The sequence below is a fragment of the Dasypus novemcinctus genome, chromosome 20 (assembly GCF_030445035.2).
Source record: "Dasypus novemcinctus isolate mDasNov1 chromosome 20, mDasNov1.1.hap2, whole genome shotgun sequence".
Lineage (NCBI taxonomy): Eukaryota > Metazoa > Chordata > Mammalia > Cingulata > Dasypodidae > Dasypus > Dasypus novemcinctus.
In genome coordinates, this window is record NC_080692.1 from 27448328 (window position 1) to 27465545 (window position 17218).

Below are 17218 nucleotides of genomic sequence, written 5' to 3' on the forward strand. Positions count from 1 at the left end.
AACCACTAGCTCTGCACCGGGTATCCTGATTCTAAAAATAAAATCACCTAATGAAAACAAAGTTTGACTCATACAAAAATTCTTAGGGATGTTCTTTTTCTCATCAGGTTAAAGACTATTTGGGATTCCCAAGTGATGTTTTTAATTGAAGTCCAGGGTATGCTGTGCTGGAATTTTTCCTCCATGTGTCCGGAGCCTCATCTGAAAAAGGTTTTCATTATTACATATGATTTCTGAGGTAGAAAATCACAGTGATTAGGAAAAGTATAGTAAAATATAAAACTGTGTAAAGATATATCACTTTTTCTTCCAATCAAGTAAGGTTTATGTAATCTCAGAGAAAAGAAGAATTATTCAGTGGTCAGCTATGAAAATAAGAAACCAAAGATATTCACTAGACAATATAATTTCCCCAAACCACTTAACTTTCTTGTGTAATGCTGTCTTTCACTTCCTGATAATTCAAAATCTACCATTCTTCCCTAAGAATGTATGGACTGGCTATCTGTATACTGTCATGTGAGTCATTTTCATATCTCCTCTCCCCACCAAAAAAAGAAAAGCCCATTTCAAAGGATACATTAGGTAATCGAACACCACTGACCACACAGTCTATTGAAAATGATCCAGTAAAAATATAGGGAACTTGAGAATTGGAGTAACTGAAAATTTCAAGCACATGGAAAAAATGTTCAGTTCAGTTGGTTGAATAACTTATATTTTGTAATTGAAGTAACTGATTAATGGATTAATACATGAATTCTCAGCCTCAACATCTGACATTTTCAGGGACTGTCTTGTGAATTGTAGGATGTATCAACATACTTGAACAATATTTACTAAATGTCAGAAGGGATGTTTATGCAAATAAAACAAATGAATAAATAAGAAAAATACCATTTACGATAGTAATTAAAAATCAAATATTTAGGAATAAATTTAACTAAAGATGTAAAAGACTTATACACAAAAAACTACACAACATTGTTAAAGGAAATCAGAGAAGACCTAAATAAATGGGAGAACATTCCCTGTTCATGGATAGGAAGACTAAATATAATTAAGATGTCTATCCTACCCAAACTGATTAACAGATTCAGTACAATCCCAATAAAAATCATCACAGCATTTGTTACTGAAATGGAAAAAGCAACTATGAATTTTTATCCGGAAGGGAAAGAGACCCTGAATAGCCAAAGACATATTGAAAAAGAAAATGAAACCGGATGAATCATACTACCTGACTTTACTACATACTACAAAGCTATAATGGTCAAAACTGCATGGTATTGGCACAAGGATAGGCATACTGACCAATGGAACTGAATTAAGATTTCTGCTGTAGATCCTTGTATATACAGTCATCTAGTATTCGACAAGGCCATCAAATCCACTCAACTAGGAAAGAATGGCCTCTTCAAAAAATGGTGCTTAGAGAATAGCATATCCATATGCAAATAATGAGAGAGGAATACTATCTCACACCTTATACAAAGATAAACTCAAAATGGATCGAAGATCTAAATATAAGAGCAAATACTATAAAGACCTTGGAAGACAATGTAGGGAAGCATCTATAGTAACTTGTAATAGGAAACGGCTTCATGAACTTTATACCCAAAGCAAGAGCAGTCCTTTGAAAGAAAGATAGATAAATGGGGTATCCTCAAAATTAAAACCTTTTGCACCTCAAAGGAGTTTATCAAGAAAGTGAAAAATCAGCCTACACAATGGGAGTAAATATTTGGTAAACTTATAACTGATAGGGGCCTACTATCCAGCATATATAAAGAAATCCTATATCTCGAAAATAAAAAGACAACCAACCCATCTAAAAAAGGGCAAGAGATTTGATCAGATGCTTCTTCAAAGAGAAATACACATGGATAAAAAGCACATGAAAAGATGCTCAATATCACTAGCTATTATGGAAATACAAATCAAAACTACAATGAGATACCACCTTACTCCCATTAGACTGGTGGGTATTAAAAAAAACAGAGGACTACAAGCATTGGAGGTATGTGGAGGAATGGGAACCCTCATCCACTGCAGGTGGGAACGTAGAATGATCCAGCCATTGTGGAGGACAGTTTGGCTGTTCCTTAAAAATTAGCTATAGATTTACCATATTACCCTGCAATGCCACTCCTGGGTTTATACCCAGAAGAACTGAAAACAAGGACATGAACCAATATATATGCACACCAATTGTTCATAGTCAGATTATTCACTATTGCCAAAATTTGCAATCAACAAGAAGGCCCATCAATAAATGAATGGATAAACAAAATGTGGTATATACATACAATGGAATACTACTCAGTTGTAAGGAGGAATACAGTACTAACACATGGGATAACATGGATGAATCTTTATGACCTTATGTTGAGTGAAGCAAGCCAGGCATTCAAGGACAAATATTACATGACCTCACTGATATGAATTAAGCAAATCAAGCTGTCTCAGAGAGCTTGACTGGAAGATAGGCTTCCAGGAAATAGGAGGGAGAAGAAGGTTGTGAGCCAACCCCTACATGGGTGAAATCTATGGTAAAGTAGGGGCAAGTAGTTGTACAGTGAAGGAATAAGATGGGGGTATAGGGAAACTATTGGGTTGGGATTTGCAGGCTTGAGGAGGACAAATGTTGGTAGGATGGGTCAGATGGTCCATGGAATTGGGGTGAGGGAGGAGCAGATGAACACATGATATTGTCAGGTATGTTGTTGAAACTAAAATTGGAAACTCTTTAGAAATTATAATAAGGAAGGGTTATATGTTTAAGGTGTTTGATGGGGGCATCTGGCATGGGGAGCACCTAGGGCAGACTTCTGGGGAGTGTGTGAGTGCTCATCTTGTCATAGTGTATTATCAGTGGGTGGAGACCCATACAATGAGCAGGAAAGTGATGTACCCTCATTCTGGGGAAACCTGATGTTCTCAAACAGAGGGGAAGGTGTCTCTCAAGAGTATGGATGGCTCCCAGTGGGGGAAGACAGGCTGGTGTGTCAAGCCCTCAACATTGTTGCAGGTACCTAGGAATCTTGTCCCTCAAGCAATGAATTTTGGGTGTCATTGAGGCCCTGAGGTGAGGGGGAGAGGGGGATGAATGGATAGGAGAGGGCGTAAATGGGGGGCAGTGGAGGTATTCTACATGATCGTGCAATGATGTATACAGGCCATCTTAAATTTCACCAAATATTTGTAAAAGTGTATAGTCTAAAAGGTAAACCATATTGCAAATCATAATGTAACCATGGTTAGTACCTGTGTTTCAATATTTGTACATCAGTTGTAGCAAAGGTAACTTCCACATGTAAAAACACCATTGCTTGGGAAGGGGGAAAGCGGCAGGATGTTGGGTATATGGGAGTCCCCTATGTTCTTTATGTGACTTTACTGTGACTTAAAACTTTTTGAAGACATAATAATAGTAAAAAAAGATGTAAGATACTGAGGAAGAAATGGAAGAGATTGCCTTGCCATTGTATATACAGAACAAGACCTATTTGAGTGATGAAACGCAAAATGGCAAAAAGTTTTTATATTTTTCATTTTTAATACACATAAGTTTATTTTTTATTTATTTTAGTTTTCTAAATTAGTATGTATTTTATTTCTAATCTTTAAACCTAACATTACCATTTCATTATCCTATTAATTGAATTTGGCAAAATATTAGGCTTCATTTTTGAAGATCACAGAGGGGTTCAACTATGGCAGGGAGGAGCATTGGTATGGGGTGTCAGTGATGCGGCATGCATGGGAGGGAGCTCTCCAGAGCATGCATATAAGGTATATAAATATGTTTGAATGTTCATTGGGTGTTGACATAGTAGGTAGAGTTACACACAACAACTGAGGTAGTGCTGAGTTAACCTCCTGGGGAGCTCTGTTGCATTACCCAATGGAACAGCAACAATCTCCCAAGTGCAAGGGATAAAAACCAGTAAAGCAGGATGGTCCAATTATAGGCCCCTGATATTGATGATTATGCTTATGAGCCTGAAATTTCAACTGGGCCTAGAGCTGCAAGGTGCCTAAGAGTTACCTCCAGAGAACTTCAATGTTGCTCAAATGTGGTCACTCTCTAAGCCAAACTCAGCATATAAATGAAATACCTTCCCCCCAGCACCAGCCTCCCTGGTGCCAATTGATTACTACCAAGCTCCAGCTGGTGACGCAACCAGGAAAAGACCTTGAATAAAAGGGGGAAATGGTAAAGACAAATGAGTTTATATGGCTAAGAGACTTCAAAATCAGTCTGGAGCTCATTAGAGAGGTCGCGCTTGTGCACATCTCAGAAGGATCTAAGAGACAGCCCAAATGGATACAACCCCATGTAGTGCTGCTCCTGAGAGCTATAGGACTCTGAGATCCTAAGGTAATGGCAGGTGACTCTGGTGTTCAGTGCCTTGCTTGCAGGCCCTATTTTGGAATTTTTGCTCCTGAGTGTGATGGAGTTGGACTCAGATGTGACTTTTCTGCACAAGCCTCTTCTGCACTTTTACTGAACCTATGGTGGGCACTGGGGTTGGTGTTTGCTCAGGAGACTTGAATCTCTGGACTGTCCAAGTGCCAGCTGGGCACTGAGAATCAGCAGAGTTGCAAAACCTACTCTCCAGTTAGTTGGACTTACCAGGTAAGCTTGCAAGGAAGTTAGAATGGTCAACCACCACACCAAGGAACCAAGAGAGTCTAACTGGAAGCTTGATAATCCCACCCACCAGCCATGTGAGATCTAAGTTCCCAATCAATTTACAGGTGCTTTGGGAATTGCCATTCCATGGACCTGATGATGGAGGTTAAAATATGGATTTGAGTGGACTTACTGGTATTCTACTATAGAATTATTGTGACTCTAACAATGGAAGAAATTATGTCACTGATGTGGAGACAGTGGCCACAGGGGTTGTTGAGGGCAGGGAGAGGGAAAAAGAGGTGTGATATGGGGGCATTTTCAAGACTTGGAGTTGTCCTGAATGATATTACAAGGACAGATGCAGGACATTAAATATCCTGCAATAACCCACTGAATGGGCTGGGAGAGAGTATAATCTACAAAGTAAACTATAATCCATGTGGTGTAGCAGTGCTCCAAAATGTATTCATGAAATGCAATTAACATACCACACTAATAAAAGAAGTTGTTGATGTGGGAGGAGTGGGGGTATGGGGAGTGGGGTATATGGAAACCTCATGTTTTTTAATGTAATATTATCTGTAATGTATATATCTTTTTTAAAAAGAAAGATGTTTAAAAAAATGAAAAAATGAGAAACAAGTGATTTTTAAAAACTATTTAAAATGTAATAAAAACCATTAAAAAATTCATTTGCATCGAAAACCAAGAACTCTCCTATAATTTTGAAATATGTCATGTCAGCCACATGGGGGCACAGTAGATTCAAGAAAATCATCCATTTCAATTCTCCTCTCCAAAGATAATCACCTGCAGACTCATGAAAGAAAAATTCTAATAGTATCCCTCATGCCACCCAAAATAGAAGAAAACGAGCAGAAGTGATGAATAGGAAAGCAAGAAGAAAAAATGTTAAATGGCCCTTTAAAATAAGCAGGCCATCAAAATAAGATGGAAGTGCTTTTCTTAGAACATCTCCCTGTATTTGACTTAGAGTGAAACCTAGGTTTTTGAGGAACTGAAGCCCATTAGTGAAGTTGCCTTTTCTCTGTCTCTTCTCAATGGGAATAAAATGTCTTCCCATCAGAGCCTGTGTCAGCTCTGCTGGGGCTGGTGATGTGTATTAAAACGGGTTGGCATTTCTTTCAAGGCATCCCCAGACTGACATTAACTTTGTGGCTCCTCAGAACTTGCTAATATGTCAATTTTTTTTTTCTCTTTGCCTGATTACTCTATCTTCTTCTATGCATTTGTTTTAAAATACTATTTAAATTTCATGAGCTGCCAGATTTAAATCTTCAATAAATAGCTCTCCTCTGAATCCAAACACATCCTCTAATTGTGTACTTAACATTTCAATTTCCAAATTCCTCAATTTTCAAAATGATTCTTCTTGAATTTATGAAATCCTAAAATAGACTCTTTATTCTATAATTTCAGCTCCATTTCTTCTTTACACATCTCATATTAGCAAATTGTATAATCTTCCTCATACCTGGGTCAATGAGAATTCTAGAAATCATTCTTAACTCATACTCCCTTTACAATGCAAATCATAATATTCTAATAATAGAAGTTTAACTTCATTTACAAAATCAAATAAGGCTTCATTCATCCTGTCTATATTTGCCTAGTAAACTGAAAGTATTTTGTGATACTTTTTCAAACCAACTCATCTTAACCCAGCACTGATTTCTGAGACTTTCCATCTGTACATACCAATTTCCCCATAAATTCATGGCTTTTGACTTATAATGACTTGGCCCCAATTCTCCTCTAGGGCCTATACTCTTCCTCTGACACATAAAGAACTGTTTGAAGAGTCCATGATAACCTCAGTGCATCCCATAGGTCAGAGACTTGGCAGAAAGAGAGGGGATTAGACAGTTTCATGAGGACTATTTACAGGAGTGTGAAAAGGGTTAAGAAAACCAAAAAGGGACAAAGGAGGATTTTGAGTTAGCAACACCTGGAGAGGCTCTATGTCCACATCCCAGACCTGAAGCCTGGGGTGCAATTTCTGCCAAAACTGGAGAAGGGGAATCACAGCTGTAGGCACAGGTATTAGATAGCATCTGTGCCCTTTCGTGGACATGTATATCCACTACCACCCTTCAAAAAAGTGTGAACCTGTTCAAATCAGAAAGAGTCTGGTAGTCACCATCTTAACTCCATGCCTAGCATGAGGGGAAGCAGGGTAGACTGAAAATCACAGTGCTGATAGGGACCAAATTCTTTCCATGCAGGCCAGATTGCAGCTCCAACCTAAGCCCCAATGCCACCTCCAGAATAGAGGAATTTGTGGGTACCTGCAACAGCCTCTCAGGGAGATTAATGGCCAAGCTGCAGAGACCGGTGATTATTCCACTTTGGTAGCACAGGATGCCCCAGGAGCCATTCTATGGCTGGAATTTTTGCCTCCACTTCCCAAAAATAGGGAAGAAAGAAATGGTTGGCCACTGATTTCAGTTATTGATTAGGAAATTCAGCTGGCTAAAGTATAAACCTAAGAATAGCTAAAGTTTGAACCTGTCCAAGCCAGAAAGAGGAAGGCAGCCACCATTTCTTCCCAGCATTGCATTTTTTTCTTCTTTGTTTTCTTTTAAATGTTACATTAAAAAAATATGAGGTCCACATATACCCCCACCCCAACCACACCACCCCTCCCACATCAACAACCTCTTCCATAATTGTGGAACATCCACTGCAACTGGCGAATACATTCTGGAGCACTGCTGCACCACGTGCACAGTCTTCCACACTGTAGTGCACACTCTCCCCCAGTCCACCTAAGTCAACTCCAAATCCTGAAAATGCCCCTACACCATATCTCTTCTTCTGCCTCCCTACCATCAGCAGCCACTGTGGCCACCCACTCCATACCACTACTATAATTTCTTCTCTTATTAATTACAATAGAACTCCAGCAGAACACCAGTAAGTCCTTTCTAATCCATACTCTCTTCCTCCATCCTGTGGACCCTGGGATGGCAATGTCCAGTCACCCTCTACATCAAGAGGGAGCTTAGATTCCACATGGATGGTGGTTGCAATTCTCCTGCTTGCAGCTCTAGGCACTTTTGGCTCCCTGGTGTGAAGGCTGACCCTCTTTACCTCCCTATCAGCTGGCCAGGGTAAGCAGCCATCATTTTGACTCCACACCAGAATCCGGGGAAGCCGGGCTCACCGAAAATTGCAGTAATGGCAGAGACCAGTATCTTTCACCCAGATCAGCTTGCAGCTCTAGCCTAGGCTTCAGGCCCAACTCTGGCAGGCAGGAAGTTGGTAGGCCCTTCACCACCCTATTCAGGTAACTGCAGGTACATTTGGCTGCAAATACTGAAAAATCAGAAGTCTACATGGGCAACTGCAGTCATATTGAACCCAAACTGCAAAGATTGCTGCCCATACCTACAACACCATGTCCACCCCAGGCAGGTGAGAAAGAGACATGTAGCTTCATCGATTTCTCTGTGCAACTACAGTCCAAACCTGCATGACTTGGATTATTCCACAAAATTGTGATGCTGTCCCTACCTCTGGAAAAGAAGAAACATGGGAGAATCTTCACTGATCCCTGGGAGAATAATAGCACCTTGAACCTCCACAGCTTAGAGCACCAATTACATCCTTTATTCCTACTGCACAAGCAAGGGAGAAAGTGGAGGAAGAACTAAACTAAAGAGAAAAACTGCACCCAGAATAAATACTCTTGTAAACCAGATGCCAAGACACCAACAAAAAATTACAGTCCACACCAAGAAACAGGAAGTTATAGCCCAGTTAAAGGAACAATATAAACCTCCAGATAGCATAAAGGGGTTGAGACAACTAATCATAGATGTTCAAATGAATCTCCTTAATTAATTCAATGAAATGACTAAAGAGATTAAAGATATCAAGAAGACTTTGGATGAGCACAAAGAATAATTTGAAAGCATGCATAGAAAAATAGCAGATCTTATGTAATGAATGGCATGATGAATGAAATTAAAACTACATTGAATCATATAATAGCAAAATTGAAGAGGCAGAAGAAAGGATAGGTGAGCTTGAAGAAATGGTCTCTGAAAATGAATATACGAAATAACAGATGAAGAAAAAAATGGAAAAAATTGAACAAGGTCTCAACGAACTAAATGACAGTAAGAGGTGTGCAAACATAAATGTCATAGCTGTCCGAGAAGGAGAAGAGTAGGCAAAAGGTGTAGAAGGAAAATTTGAAGAAATAATGGTAGAAAATTTCCCAACCTTATTGAAGGTCATAGATACCCATGTCCAAGAATCACAACATACTTCCATCTTAAAAAATCTGAATAGACCAACACTGAGATACATACTAATCAGAATGACAAATGCCAAAGACAAAGAAAGAATCCTGAGAACAGCAAGAGAAAAAAAATTCATAACATATAAGGAATACCCGATAAGACAAAGTACTGATTTTTCCCCAGAAACCATGGAGGCAAGGAGACAGTGGTATGATATATTTAAGATAATCCAAGAGAAAAACCTCCAGCCAAGAATCTTATATCTGACAAGATTGAGTTTCAGAAATGAGGTTGAGTTTAGAATATTCACAGATAAACAGAAACTGAGAGAATTTCTTACCAAGAAACCAGATTTTCAGGAAATACAAAAGTGTGTGCTAAAAGCCTGAATAGAAAAGACAGGTGAAAGAGGTCTGGAAGAGAGTCTAGAAATGAATAATTATATTAATAAAAGTAACTAAAAGTTATCAAAAGATTGCTGAAAATAAAGTATGTCAGATAAAACTCAAATACGCAGGAATAAACTTAATCAACAATGTTGAGCACTTATATTAGAAAAACTGCAGCTCAGTGCTAAAAGAAATTTTAAAAGCCATAAATAACTGGAAGAAAATTCCATTCCCATGGATTGGAAGACTAAATATCATTTAGATATCAATGCTACACAAATTGATACACAAATTCGATTACATTCCAATATAAATTTCACCAGTATTATTATTTTAATTGGAAATATGATTATCAAATTTATTTGGAAGGATAAGGGGTCTGGAATAGCCAGAAACATCTTAAAAAGGAAAAGTCAACCCTCATCTCCAGACTTTAAATAAGTTACCTAATTATACTGATAAAAACATCATGTTACTGGCATACAGGCAGACACATAGACCAATGGAGCCAAATTGATGGTTCAGAAACAGACCCTCACATGTGTTGTCAAGTGATGTTCGACAAGCCTGTCAAAGTCACACAGCTCAGGCAGAACAGTCCATTCAACAAATGGTGTTGAGAGAATTGACTATCCATAGCCAAAAAAATCAAACTCAAATGGATTAAAAAAAAAAAAAAAACTAAAAAAAAACAAGAACCATAAACCTTCTAGAAGAAATTTTAGGAAAATAGATTCCTAAAGATAAAGACCTGGTGGTAGGTAGAGGATTTTTATCAGAGATTGAGAGGAGGACTGAGATGGATTACTGATGTTTAAAGTATGTGGAAGTTTTTATTAGCTTTACTGTAAAGGTATGGAAATATATAGGGTGGATGATAATACATAATGAGTAACAGCTAGTTTACAAAATAGATGTGGCTGAAAGTGGTAGTTTTGGTATATAAATGCCAATTGATAGAATGATAGAGAATAATCTAGGAATGGAATAGCACAGTAAACCAAGAAGTGGATTAGAAGGGCGGTTGATGGTACAAATGCAAGAGTGTCTGTTAGCTAGAGCAAATGTACATCACTATCGCAGGGTGGTGGGAGCACATGGGAAATATACAACTGGAGTGACCTATGGACTGTGGTTAGCAGTAATAATATAATATTCTTGAATCTATGTTAAAGATGTACTGTGCTGGTAATGAAGCAGTATGGAAAATGTGAGCCAAATATGCATTATAGACATGATAACAATCAGACGATATGAGCTTATCTGTAACAAATATTCCACCACAGTGTGGTGTGTTGATAGAAGGTGTTTTTTTTGGGAATTCTTGGCTCTGAACTGAGCAAAACACAGGAAAGTGGACAGTTCAACAACACTGTGGAAGGGAATGCTGTCAATCGCCATCTACTGGCCCATCTGGAGATTGCAAGGACAAAAAGGTTCATTTGGTTCTCTCTATACTCTAACTCCACAAAGAAAATCTGGTCCCCATTAGTGAGTCCTTGGCTCAATTTTGGTAACTTAAGCAGAGCAATTTTAAAGTATTAAATTAAATGGAAACAAATATCAAAGTGCTTTGAAAAAAAGAGAAAGAAATTGGCCATCAGAGTAAATTCACCAATATATTCAGAAGACCAGATGTCATAAAAAATTACAAATTAGAAAGAAATGGCCAAAACTAAGAAACAAACAAATATCCTGAAGAGATACAGGTTAAAAAACTTAATCAGTGATAATTACATAACTTTCATGAATCAATTCAAAGAATTGAAGGAAAAAAATGACTAAAGAGATATAGGCTATTAAGAAGACATGGTGTGTGCATGAAGATCAGTTTGACACCTGTAAAGAAATAGATCAAACCTTATGTGAATGAAAGACATGATGGATCAGATTAAAAATACATTAGAGGCACATAAGTGGATTTGATTTCCTTGAAGACAGAATTGGTGATTTTGGAGACAGAGAATCTGAATTGGAAAGGGCAGGAGAAGAGAAAAATCAGAGCATGGAATAAAATCTACAGTGTCTCAGGGAATTGAATGATAACATGAAATGCACTAAATATGTATTATCAGTGTCACAGAAGGAGAAGGGAATAGAAAGTGACAGGATGATTACTTGAGGAAGTAATGATTGAGAAGTTACCAAACATTATAAACTGATAAGGGTTTAAATTCCATGATATATAAGGAGATCATATAACTCAACAATCAAAAGACAATGTGTCTGATTTAAAACTGGGCAAAAGTCTTGAAAAGACAACTGTCCAAAGAAGAAATACAAATGGTGAAGCAACACGTGAAAAAATGTTCAACATCATCAAAAATTAAGGAAATGCAAATCAAAACTTAAATGAGATGATTTTGTATCTAGTAGACTATACGATATCAAAAAGTCAGAAAACAGTAAATGTTGGAGAAGATGTGGACAGATAAGAATGCTTACTTGCTGTTGATGGGAAGTAGAATGGTAGAGTCACTGTGGAAAATTCTTTGGCCATTTTTAATGAAGTTAAAATAGACTTGCCATGGGACCCAGCAATACTATTGCTAGTTATATACCCAGAAGAACTATGAGCAGTGACATGAATAGGTATCTGTACAACAATGTTCCTAGCAGCATTATTCATGATAGCCAAAAGTTGGAATCAACCCAAGTGTCCATCAACTGATGAATGGATATTCAAATTGTGTACTATACATACAATGGAATATTATGCAGTGGTTAGAAGAAATTAAATCATGAAATATACGACAACATGGATGAACCTGGAGGACGTTATGTTGGGTGAAGCAAGCCAGACACAAAAGGACAAATAAAGTATGATTGCCCTATTATGTACTAAATATACTATGCAAAATACACTACATGAAAAATGAATATGGGTCAATTACATTTTTCCTGAAGCTGAACAAATGTAAGTTTATATGATGTATATTTTATTATATGATGCAAGTTTATATGAGCATTATACTATGTGAAGTAGAACAGATACAGAGTACTAGATATAGTATGCTTCCATTTATATAAAATATAAATATAAATCAATTCATAAAGTAAAAAGACTAGTTGTTATGTATGTCTACAAAAGGAATGCTAAGGATTTGGAGTCTTTCTTCTTGGAGTAATGAAATTTTCTAGAACTTTTAAGATAATGAATGATGTAAAATATTGTGATTAAACTAAAAGTCGTTGATTATACAGAAACAGCAACTATTTATAGTAGGGGAGACATGGAGAGATTGAGAGTTGAGGAATTTTCTTATTTGTTTCTTTGTCTGAATTTTTTCTTTAATATTATTATTATTGAAATAGTGAAAATGCCCTAATAATGATTGGGCATAATATGCAGTGATAAATGCATAACTATGTGATTATAGCAAAACCTTTGGCTGTACACCTTGGATAAAATGCTTTATTAATATTTATCAATAAAATTGATTAAATATTTGTACATATATAGAGAGATTTGAAAGGAAAAAAATAAACATTTCTTATTCAAACATGATATGATTGCCAATGTAGAAAGTTACAAAGTATCAACAAAAACCTCATGGTCAGTCAAAACTATCTAGAGGAGCATGACTTCTCAAAAGATGCTAAGCTTGAAATAACCCAGCTTTTGGAATTTTTAGGCAAAGACTTCAAAATAGGTGTTGTTAGCAAGTGCATGATGTGTTGATTAAAAAAACTTGCAATGAATGCAAGTAAGAGTTATAGGGAAAAAAATCTACAAAGGAAAGTAAACAGAATTTCAGAAGTGAATTCCAGAAGGATTTTTATTAACATAAACATTTTTAACGTTATTGGAAAGGCAAAAAAAATAAAAACAACAAACTTTCAGATTTCATACATTATTATGAAACATCAGTAATTAAGACAATATAGTATTGGTGGAAGTACAGATACTTGGAACAATGTAACAGAATGTTATCTATAATAAATATACTAAAAATAGTCAATTGATTTTTGATGAAGAAAAAGTATTTGAAGGTTGAAAATAGTCTTTTAAAAAAATACATTTTTTTGGCGGGGGGGAACATTTCTGATTATAGAAAAGTTATAGGACCACTGGTGGAGGGAGAAGCACTGGTGGGAGCATGTGTGGGGAAGGATGCATACAGGACATGACTTCATGGAAAATAAAGGTGTTCATGTAGTCATGAGATGTTATCTCAGTGGGTGGAGACCCACATAATAACCAACAAATATTAAATTCCCATCCTAGTGTGTCCTATTACATTGCTAAATGAGGGCCAAGAATCTCTAGAGTATGAAGGCAGTGCCCAGTTAAAGAGGACAGATCAATATGCCAGGCCCTTGATATTAATGCTGGTACTTGTGAACCCTATTCTTGAAAAATTAAAAGTTAGCCTAGTAATTTATATTACCTAAGAGTTACTCATGACAACCTACTTGTTACTCCAATATGACCTATCTCTAAGCCAAATACAGCATATAAACTCAGCTTTTCATCCTCCAGCATGGGACATGATTTCCAGGGCTGTGTCTCTTTGACACTGAGGGATTACTACCTAGCAACAACTAGCAAAGCATTTGGAAAAAGACCTTGACCAAAAGGGGGAAATATTAAATACAAGAGTTTTTATGGATAAGAGGTTTCTAAGTAAGCAGGAAAGACATTCAAGGTTACAGTTATGCACATCTCAGGAGGTCCCCAATGACTACCCCCATAAAGAGTGATTCAAGCAAGGGTACTCATGAGACATCTAAAGACATGTGGATGCTATAACAGGGCAGACACCCACAGGAAAGTGGCATCCTGTCAGTTAGAATTACCTTGGAATATATGATGACCTATCTCCCTAATGTAACAGAGTTAAACTCATTAATACTACTACTACACATGGTTCTTCTGCCCCTTTCATATGAGCCTTTAATTACCACTATACACATTAAATGTATGTCCCAGAAAGTTAAATCTTCAGTCAATTCATATACATTGAGAGCAAAATGACCCAAACCAATGAAAGATGTTAACAATAGGGGGAAATGTGAGAAGAGAAGGGTATGGGGTATATGAGAATCCCCATTATCTCTGATGTGACTTTTATGAAATCTAAATCTTCTTTTAAAAATAGAAAAATCAGTTTCAGACACAATAACATGAACGAAACAAAAACAAAAGAAATCACCCAACAAAAAGAAACAGTGGACTATCAAGATGGTGGGAGAGTAAGGAGTTCCTAGAGTCAGCTCCTGCTACAGGGCAGTTAGTAAACACCCAGAGCTATCTGAAGCTAGCTAAGGCACCTGTATGTGGGCTTCAGGAGGCCTTCCTGCCACATCCTTGAAGGAAAAGAAGGAAGAGGCTGCCCAGCTATAGAGAAGACTCTTAAGTAGAGCATTTACATGCCCTAGTGACCAAGGCCCATCATCCACAGGAGGCACAAACTGCCTTGGGAGCTGTTCCTTGGCTGGAATTGAAAGCTCCACTTCCCAAAAACAGGGGAGGAAGAGACAGTTGGGCACCAACTTCAGCTACTGATGAGTAAATTCAGCGGGCTAAAGTATAACCCAGAGCACAGCTAAAGTCTGAGCCTGTCCAAGTCAGGAAAAGGCCAGGAGCCACCATCTTAACACCATCTTAACAGAAGTCTACAAGGGAAACACCTGGCATGAAGGGAAGCAAGGCAGACTGAAAATCACAGTGCTGGTGGGGACTGGCTTCTACAGGTGAGACTGTAGCTCTAGCCTAGGCCCTAGTGCCAGAGGGGGCTGTGGGGACCTGCACCATCCTCTCTGGGAGATTAATGTCCAAGCCTCAGGGGCCAGTGATTATTTTACCACGGCAGCATGAGCTGCCCCAAGAGCTGTTCTTTGGCTGGAACTGGAAGCTCCATTTCCCAGAAACAGGGGAGAAGGAGACAGTTGGCTGCCAATTTCAGCTACTGATTGGTAGACTCAGATGGCTAAGGAATAACCCTAGAAACAGCTGGGGTGTGAATCTGTCCAAGTCAGAAAAAGGCCAGTGACTGCCATTTTACTCCACCCCAAGTGTGAGGGGAAGCCAGGACCGAAAATCGCAGTGATGGTAGGAACTGGTTTCTTTCACCCAGACCAGCCTGCAGCCCTCAACTAAGCTTCAGTCCCGCCTCTGACAGGGAGGAGGCTGGTGGGCCCAGCACCAGTCTATCCAGGTAAATGTGGGTAACTTTGGCTGGCACAAACTAAATAATCAGAAGTCTACAAGGGAAACTGTGGTATCATGGACCTACAATGCATAGATTGCTGCCCACACCTCCAGCACCATCCCCACCTGAGGTACGGGAAAAAGGGGCATGAAGCTTCATCACATCTACAGTTTAGATCTTTCAGCATCTACAGTTTAGACCTGCACAACTTGGGTTATTCCACACAGCTGTGACTCTGTCCCTACCTCTGGCAAAGGAGAAAGTTGGGAGAAGCTTCATCAATCTCTGGGACAATGAGAGCAGCTTGAGCCTCCACAGCTTAAAGCACCAATTACATCCTTGGCTCATACTGCACAACCAGCAAGGGAGAAGATCAGGAAGCCCTAAACTAAACAGGAAAACTGCACCTAGAATAAATACTCTAGTAAGCCAGATGCCAAGACACCAACAAAAAATTGCAATCCACACCAAGAAACAGGAAGCTATGGCCCAGCTAAAGGAACAAGATAAGCCTCCAGATGGCATAAAAGAGTTGAGACAACTAATTATAGATGTTCAAATAAATCTCCTTAATAAATTCAATGACATGGCAAAGAGATCAAGGATATTAAGAAATGACTGATGAGCACAAAGAAGAATTTGAAAGCATACATAGAAAAATAACAGATCATATGGGAATGAAAGGCACAATAAATGAAATTAAAAACCATTGTAATCATATAATAGCAGATTTGAGGAAGCAGAAGAAAGGATTGGTGAACGTGAAGAAATGGCCTCTGAAAGTGAACACACAAAAGGACAGATGAAGAAAAGAATGGGAAAAATTGAACAAGGTCTCAGGGAAGAAAACAAAGGTAAGAGATGTGCAAAAATCCCTGTCATGTGTTTCCCAGAAGGAGAATAGAAAGGAAAAGGGGCAGAAAGAATATCTGAAGAATTAGTGGTAGAAAATTTCCCAACCCTATTGAAGGACATAGATATTCATGTCCAAGAAGCACAACATACTCCTATCTAAAAAAAAATCTGAATAGACCAACTCTGAGACACATACTCACCAGAATGTCAAATGCCAAAGACAAAGAGAGAATTCTGAGAACACGAGAGAAAAGCAATGCATCACATAGAAGGGATACCCAATAAGATTAAGTGCTGATTTCTCACCAGAAACTATGGAGGCAAGAAGACAGTGGTCTGATATATTTAAGATTCTAAAAAAGAAAAACTTCCAGCCAAGAATTTTATATCCAGCAAGACTCTTTCAAAAATGAGGGCAAGATTAGATTATACACAGACAAACAGAATCTGAGAGAATTTCGAAGCAAGAGACAGAATTTCAGGAAATGCTAAATAGTGTGCTAGATCCAGAAAAGAAAAGACAGAGAAGGGCTTGGAAGAGAACCTGAAAATGAAGATTATATCAATAAAATTAACTAAAATTGTCAAAAGAGTGGTGAAAATAAATTATGACAGATAATACTCAAATAGTCAGAATAAACTTAACCACAAATGTAAAGCACTGGTATTCAGAAAACTGCAACCTCATGATAAAAGAAATTTTAAAAAGTTCTGACTAACTGGAAGAATATCCATGCTCATGAATTAGAAGACTAAATTTCATTAAGATGTCAATTCTACTCAAATTGATACACAGATTCAATGTAACCCTGATAAAAATTCCACCAGTATTTTTTAAAAATTGAAAACACAAAAAGGAAATTTATTTGGAAGGGTAAGGTGTCCTGAATAGCCAGAAATGTCATA